Source organism: Lissotriton vulgaris, chromosome 12 (genome assembly GCF_964263255.1).
Source record: "Lissotriton vulgaris chromosome 12, aLisVul1.2, whole genome shotgun sequence".
Classification (NCBI taxonomy): Eukaryota; Metazoa; Chordata; class Amphibia; order Caudata; family Salamandridae; genus Lissotriton; species Lissotriton vulgaris.
This window is the reverse complement of record NC_141700.1, coordinates 514,740,029-514,746,811: the sequence shown is the minus strand read 5'-3', so window position 1 is coordinate 514,746,811 and position 6,783 is coordinate 514,740,029.

The window sequence follows — 6,783 nt, the reverse complement described above, 5'->3', positions numbered from 1 at the left end:
AGGGTGAGACATGTTGTGGAGGTATAGAATACTTTCTCCCAGTCTGTAACTGTCACCTTAAAGACCGTGTTGTATCAGTCAGCAATCCTGGCTCGTGCCACCCTGCGTTGTTTTATTTGACCCTCCTCACACGCCCTATTGGTGTCATGCTTCATCAGAGTCTCTCAACCTGGTACCTATAGACCAGGATGGGCACGTTGGAGATGTAACTCTAGACAGGGTCCACTTTAGTATAGATAAACATACCTAGATGTCACCTAGGCATCCCTTTATTTCGGTGCCTCTGTTAAGGATAAAAACAGGTCATTCTTGGGTATCAAAATAAAGTCTAACGTATTATTACACCCCACTTAGTCAGTTAACATGTTTCATTTTAAATACCCATGGGTATGTTGTCTCCAATTCCTATTTGGAAACAGTCACTGCAACAAACGAAACATGTAACATTAAACAAACCTCTATATTCAATGTTACATTTTGTCTTTGTTGCCCAGTGTGAGAAGCTGGCTTGGTATATGATGCACACTTATGTTAGTGAGCAGCCTGCACCAATCCAGACAACCCTTATGGTGGTTCTTCTGAGAGGTAGCAGTGGAGAGCAGCCTTCAGGCTTAGTCCAGAAGGAGTGTAGAGCAGCTTGTTTTGCCAGAACATAATCTTATTGATATAGATTAAGAGAAAAAGAACCACAGAGTGTATCTATAAAAATATGTACTTATTATACAACACTCTCTAACATATACAGGTATCTCCTAGATGGAGGTACACACAATGCTCACAATACATTTCAATAGAAACAGGTAAGTAGCACGTAATACACAGTGACCACCGGTGGGGGGGGGGGGGGGGGGGGGGGAACCAAACCATATATTAAAATAGAGGAATGCGAACCACGACTCGAGTCAAGACTATATTCAGAAGAAGTAGAAGTGTCGGAACCCAAAGAACCACCCAAAGTGAGTAACTAGGAGCCCCACGCAGGGGTGGGAAATTTATAAAAATATCCACTTGTCCATGGGACAGGTTGTTTCATAAATCTACTTGTCCTGTAACAAAATCCACTTGTCGCTTTGGTGCCATGTAGTGCGGCAACAAATTATGGCAGCAATCTCATTATATAAGAGCTCTTATATAGCCTCTCTGATTATGCAGGGCTCATACCATGGTAGTGTTTGGATACTAGCAATCCCTTTATGTTGCCATGTTTCGGCAGATCTACATACTGGGACTAAAAGGTAGTGGTAAGCAATAGTTTCAGGGTTGGAATGGCCTTTTGAGTCTGTGCTAACCTACTAACCTGCATGTTTAAGGGTTTTCAACAACTCTTCTCTAATCTTTTCCCATACTGAGAAATGTTGGAAATGTACTCCTGATATAGGCAAACGCAAACCTTCTTCCAGAGTTAGGAAAAAAGTGGTTGGAGGGAAAATTAACTTGCAAACACTCAGGTTTTCGCATGAGCAAATCTACAGAGGCACATATTGCTCATGCTAAAATGAAGTTCACAAATATTTTCTAGGAGTACAATTTCCTTTCCTACTTCTGTAAATTCTTGTGAATTCACAAACACCATATAGCTAAACTTAATGCAAATACATATAGCAAGGGTACACTTTTGAGACTTTCTTTAATAATTGGGGCCCTAATTTTGTCTGGCTGTAACCATGACCTTTTGGGTTTATTAAAATTCTCTCTCTCTCTGTATTGGCTGGCTTCACTGTGAGTGACAGCATTCTGCTCTTTCACAAGGAGCATATCGGCACACAACATAGTTTTGTTCAGTGCCAATATCTAATTTGGCAGTGTGCTTTTTGGGATCAAAAACAATTTTTGCTTTTGGCAATGTTTGTTATAATGGTGAGGGCCCAGCAGCTCTCACATCAATAAGGCTTTACAAAAACCCTGCCAAAACAAGTCACATATTGCTAAAACACTGACCAGCAATTTCAGACCTACTGGCTTTGCCCTGATTGTTTATTTTTATGTTTTCCATAATCTTATTGATACTGGTTACTCTGATTTTCCAATATGAATATCTTTGGGAAATACTAGCATGCATCAACACATTTTACTAAATGATGCTGCAAAGAAATGGTACCTGAAATGTTACAATAGTTTAGCAAAATGTTTTTTTCCCTACTTTCATTTAGGAACATTTTATATTGAAAGCTAAGAATCATTAATGTTGCTTTCAAGCTTCTGCGAATATTTGCATCTAATCATAGAGCATTCTGGGAGCATTATGCATAGCCTCATATTGCTAAACTTAGAAACCTTGTGTAAACATTTTTATACTTGAACCACTGTCAGTAGTACAGTCAGAATTTACATTTACTTAGAGTGATCAACCTAATAATAAAGGCTTTAAATTAGTGAACCATGAATACAATTTTGAACAGCATTAACATATGCGCACAAATATTAACTTACCTGCAGGCAGTGCCCTTCCCTGACCTTTAATGTGGTACTGAAAACTGGCAAGCCAAAGGGTTTGTGCTGCAGGGGGTTGGGCCATCTTGTCCCAAGAACAAAATACACATTAAAACTTGTTGCCCGTGACCCCAAACAATATGTCCTGGGCGTCAGACTATAGGAATTCCCATCCCTACCACGGAGCCTGTGTGCAGAGTGGGAACACAACCGCATAATCAATGCAAGTCAATGGGTATGTTTGGGTTGCAAATTTGCAAGAAGTAGGACTCTTCCCAGTGGACCCAGAAAAAACTCAGTGGAAGACAAGGTTGGAGAGCCACCACACCCGTGGATACCCTAGCAACCAGGATACCTACACCAGGGAAGCCGGGTGCATAGGTGTGAAGTGGCGTCGGAAACCGCCGTTGAACCCAATGAAGGACTTCAGGAAGATGCCACTGCTGGAGAAGGAGAAAGGGTCCGGTGGAACCCAAAGGTAGATTCAAGTAGAGAAGTACCCGAGAGGAGAGGGGACAAAGTCTATGCCATTTGGAAGTGACAAGGAGGCACGGAAGACGAATGTCCACCAATGTCGGGTACTGCAGGAGAGTTGACAGTGACCTTGGAGCTGCAGCTGTGTGGACCAGGCGACAATGTGGAAGATCAGGAGCCATACACAAACTGTCCCACGTTGGATGTCGAGAGTTGAGGAGTCGGTGTCAGGCGGGAGCACCAAAAAGCCTTGGCAACTGCAACCAACATGGAAGTGGAGAAATGTAAGGTGCAATGTCGGGACCAGCAAGGTCCAGGAGACTCACCACAAACAGGGGAGTCAGGGCAGGCCCTGAACAATCAGTGGTGCCCAAAAAATACGAAAAATACGAAGATGATCCTCAAGAGGACCTACAGGCCAAAGGCACTGGAGTCGCAAGAGGACCTCAAGCAGCTCACCAAAGATGCAAGCCCACGATGCAAGAGATGCAGTGAGGGTGAAGATCTTGATCACTGGAGATGCTTGAGGTTGGGGCTACTTGGAGCCCGAAGATCTTGGTGGAAGGAAGCCAACAAGCCTTTGCAACTGCAAGTCGACACTAGGCACAGGGGTTCAGTTCCTGCAGCTCCGACAAGGGTTACTGAGCTCAAACTTGGTGAGAGGACAGGGCAGGCCTCGAGGGATGTGAAGAACCCCCACCTGTGTTGCTGAGCCTTTCGGAGTCCCTGGGAGCCCAGGATCAGCAGACCGGTCAGCTTAGTTGCGGTGCCTGCAGATGCAGGGGAGTGATTCCTTCACTTCAAGTGAGATTCCTTCAGGTGTCTTGTATGCCCACAGGCCTTGGAAGGTTCCTGGATGGTGCACAGGCACAGACGTTGGAGCAGACAAGCAGGGAGATGAGATCAGGAGCAGCAGGAGTCTTCCTAGTTGCAGTCTTGATGCCGAGAGCGAAGTTCAGCGAAGTCCAGAGTGCCCAGACGGTTGAAAAAATGGTGTCGGAAATGTATCTTGTCCCACAACGATTCTGAGGACCCACCCACAGGTAAGCACTTAAATACCCTAAGGAAAGGGTTGGGACGATACAGGGGTCCCTCCCTAACAAGGGGCTGGACAAGGGGGAGGATACTCCCTTGTCCTTTGTCCAGGTTTGCGCCAGAGTGGGAGCCAACGGTTCCCTGAACTGGTTTGAACTTGACTATGCATGGAGGGCACCAAGTGTGTCCTGCACGCAGACTATGTGGCGCTGGCAAGAGCTCCCACCCTCAGGAGGGCAGAAAATGTGTCTCTGGCCGGCAGTAGCCCTAGCTTGCAGTCCAGGTCTGGAAGACTGGTACTGGGAGCACAGAGGGCTTCCCAAAGCAGCTTTACAGTGCAGGAAATCCTACCTCTCACAGCGTTTATGGTGTGGAGGTATGATTCCAACATGTTTAATAGCAAATATGATAGTATTCGTAATAGCCAGTTGCTCACCTGCTGCCTATCTGAATAGTAGAACGAGTTCTGGACTGCGAGCACGTTGGAGCGGCTCTTCCTCTTGCCTTCTCATTCTACTCCTCGCGGAACCCGCTCCGCGGGTCCCGCATCGCCTGTGGTCACCTTGGACTGCGCTGTTGGAAGCGCGCTGTGCTGCAAAGTTGAAATCCTGACACAACTAACTCTGTTTGTGCTCCTGTGACGGTGGTGAGTGCAGGGCTGCGAGCAAGGGCAGGCGCAGGACTACCAGTCCCAGGAGCGCCTGACCCTCGGCATCAAGATCAGCTGACCCGCTCTCCCTGCTGGCTCCTCCCCCGCCTCAGCGCAGCTAAAAACCAGCGTGTCAGTTTCTTTGTCGGATTGCTCACCTGCTGCTTATCTGAATAGTAGAACGAGTTCTGGACTGCGAGCACGTTGGAGCGGCTCTTCCTCTTGCCTTCTCATTCTACTCCTCGCGGAACCCGCTCCGCGGGTCCCGCATCGCCTGTGGTCACCTTGGACTGCGCTGTTGGAAGCGCGCTGTGCTGCAAAGTTGAAATCCTGACACAACTAACTCTGTTTGTGCTCCTGTGACGGTGGTGAGTGCAGGGCTGCGAGCAAGGGCAGGCGCAGGACTACCAGTCCCAGGAGCGCCTGACCCTCGGCATCAAGATCAGCTGACCCGCTCTCCCTGCTGGCTCCTCCCCCGCCTCAGCGCAGCTAAAAACCAGCGTGTCAGTTTCTTTGTCGGATTGCTCACCTGCTGCTTATCTGAATAGTAGAACGAGTTCTGGACTGCGAGCACGTTGGAGCGGCTCTTCCTCTTGCCTTCTCATTCTACTCCTCGCGGAACCCGCTCCGCGGGTCCCGCATCGCCTGTGGTCACCTTGGACTGCGCTGTTGGAAGCGCGCTGTGCTGCAAAGTTGAAATCCTGACACAACTAACTCTGTTTGTGCTCCTGTGACGGTGGTGAGTGCAGGGCTGCGAGCAAGGGCAGGCGCAGGACTACCAGTCCCAGGAGCGCCTGACCCTCGGCATCAAGATCAGCTGACCTGCTCTCCCTGCTGGCTCCTCCCCCGCCTCAGCGCAGCTAAAAACCAGCGTGTCAGTTTCTTTGTCGGATTGCTCACCTGCTGCTTATCTGAATAGTAGAACGAGTTCTGGACTGCGAGCACGTTGGAGCGGCTCTTCCTCTTGCCTTCTCATTCTACTCCTCGCGGATCCCGCTCCGCGGGTCCCGCATCGCCTGTGGTCACCTTGGACTGCGCTGTTGGAAGCGCGCTGTGCTGCAAAGTTGAAATCCTGACACAACTAACTCTGTTTGTGCTCCTGTGACGGTGGTGAGTGCAGGGCTGCGAGCAAGGGCAGGCGCAGGACTATCAGTCCCAGGAGCGCCTGACCCTCGGCATCAAGATCAGCTGACCCGCTCTCCCTGCTGGCTCCTCCCCCGCCTCAGCGCAGCTATAAATCTCCCGCTTGTCTCCGCAACGCGGGAGCGCGCCGGGAGAAGCCCGGGACAAGGGCGGGACCGTCTGAGGCCGTCAGAGGCTGAAGTAGGCTGGGCTGGGCCCCCTCCCTTTGATCTCCGGTATCAACTCATTTTTGTTATTGCATCTATAGGCTTGTATTGTATCTTGGGGTTCGGTTTTATATTTTATAAGTGTTATTTTCTATAATTGTCTCCGTAATTTAGTCTCATGACGGCTAAAAAACTGCGTTCTGGACGCGTTCTAGTAGGGAGATCTGGGTCTAAAACTAAATCTAACCCTCTACGTAATAAAATTACTTCCTCCATGCAATTGAAAGGCCAGTGTCAGCTTTTCAATTTATGGGACAAAGGGAAAGATAAATCAATTGATTTGCAGTCCCCGAGCGTAATTCCAGATTCTAACAATTCGGAGCCTGCTAATAGGGTTATCAATGTTTCCTCCAGCCTGAGTTTGGTCCCTAGTCAATCCTTACCTATCCTGGCTAGCCCCGAAGTAGTAAGGGGCTCGGCTTTGTCTTTAAACAACTTACAATTGAAACAGAATTCTCCCCTTGAGTCTTCAAGTAGTAAGGTTTTAAAATCTGACAGTATTGTCCTCCCCCAAGCATCTCTTATGGAAGTCCCTAAAGTTATAGTGAATTCTGACCCTTTGTCAGTTGTGTCAGTTAAATCGCCTGTATTAGGAAGCGATTTTACATTACCTGACATTGATTTAACAGCTCATAGGGATCGAGTGAGATCCCTACAGGGGAATTCTAGGGGTATGCCTAACTTAGAAGAGGCAATAACCATTTCAAGTACCGGTCCTCTAAGTAGTACACCCTCTAATAAATTAGATTTTTCCCTTGCGCAATTAAATTTCACTTCTTGTTCTGGCCCTATTTTGAACAATTTAGCTGAGGGTTCCCCAAATATTAATGGAAGGTTAATCTCCAA